Here is a 1,502-nt window from a genome sequence, read left to right on the forward strand (position 1 = left end):
CTTATGTCTTTAGAAGCCTGACTATAAGGAAAGGGGCCTCCACAAACCAGGAGAAGCTTCTATAAAACACAAGGCAGAACTTTTTCAGACTCTGGGGCAATTATTTAGGTATTAGGATGAGCACTGTTGGCCCACTGGCCCTGGAAATATTCAAGAAGCTGTTTGTTTTCCTGCTCCGAGTGGTTCAGATATCCACCTGCTTGGTGCTCACAAGGTGCCTCCCTGGGCCCCACTCGTTTTGTGACATCTATTTCCTGGCAGCCCTCTGGGGAGGGGTGGGAGAGGTCTGAAAGAAGTATTCCCCTAGCTCCCTGGGCCAGCCTTCTCTCTGTCCCCTCACATTCATTTGTTATGATTACTGCCAATCATGTTGGCATGTCATGACATCATCTGATCCTGCTAGTCCAGCCTTGCTGTGCACAGAGTGGACTTAGAAAGAAGCTGGGTAGGGCCAGTGGAAACTACTCAAACAAGGGCCTCTTGGTGACATGAAGAGTGGGAGTGACCCAGGAGACCTCAAGAGCCATTTAGTGCAACCTTCTACAGAAATAGCTTCCTACAATGCAACAGGTGCTTTACATATTCTTTTGAATTTGCACAACCTTGGAGGTAGGGTTTCACAGGTGTGGAATTGGAGATTAAGACATGTTATCTGCCCAATGTCAGGCGGCTGGGAAAGGAGTGCCAGCCCCCTCCCCGCCCCGGCAGTAATATCTGTGCCCTTACTTTTAGAGCATACAGACTTGAAAACTGCAGATGGGAGAGGCGGAGCCTCCCCACCCAAAGCCACACAAGCCAATTTAGGACTGGAAATCAGGGTCCTAACTATTCATCAAGGAATCTTCCCAAGACATGTATTCTCTTCTGATGTTTAATGTGGGGAGGCCAAGGATGTGGAATGACCCAGGCCAGCCTGGGTCTGGTGGGACTGAGGAGTAGAGAGGCTCTGGACAAAGGCTGCCCACAGGCTCCATTCTCTGCCCTCCAGAATCTCATCCTAACCAAAGTAGTGAAACACCCTCTTCCAGGAGGGTCCAGAGGGGCAAAAGTCTGGGCGCCTTTGTTTCTGGAGGAGCCAATCTGAGGCCAAGGTGGAGCCAGCGAGGTAGAATTAAAACTGACCTGAGGTCAAATTCTGGGTTCTGGCCCAGGTGGTACCCAGCAGGAACCTACAGCAAGTTAAAACTCAGAGTTTCCTCATCTGCAAAAGTGGGCACATGTAAACCGCAAATGCAGTTGTTACTCACCAAAGCAGTACCATCTGATCTTAGTATTGTTGTGGCCACCAGCCCCTGAAAGACACACGGACCACCAGAAATCAGTGAGTTATAGGAAACACGCTCTTTATTCAGCCAGCTGGGTCTGCCAGGGGTTCACAGACCCCAAATTGAGCAGCCCCGAAATGTAGAGGTACAGGGTTTTTAAGCCCTAAATCCCATTCCTCATTGTGTCTTAAACACAAAGGTCTATTTTTCTCCTATTCACTACCTGTCAATCTACAG

General features: G+C 49.3%; 1 protein-coding gene across 1 annotated transcript in view; it reads left to right on the top strand.

The window, feature by feature from the left end:
* Positions 1-444: 444 nt before the first annotated feature.
* ORMDL3 (ORMDL sphingolipid biosynthesis regulator 3) overlaps positions 445-1,502 on the top strand; it is a 6,794-nt gene continuing 5,736 nt past the window's right edge. The window contains exon 1 of the mRNA XM_039873599.1: positions 445-454. The gene's annotated coding sequence lies outside the window, so the exon portion shown is untranslated. The remainder of the gene's footprint in view (positions 455-1,502) is intronic.

The sequence above is a fragment of the Pteropus medius genome, unplaced genomic scaffold (genome assembly GCF_902729225.1).
Source record: "Pteropus medius unplaced genomic scaffold, Ma_sr-lr_union100, whole genome shotgun sequence".
NCBI classification, from domain to species: Eukaryota; Metazoa; Chordata; class Mammalia; order Chiroptera; family Pteropodidae; genus Pteropus; species Pteropus medius.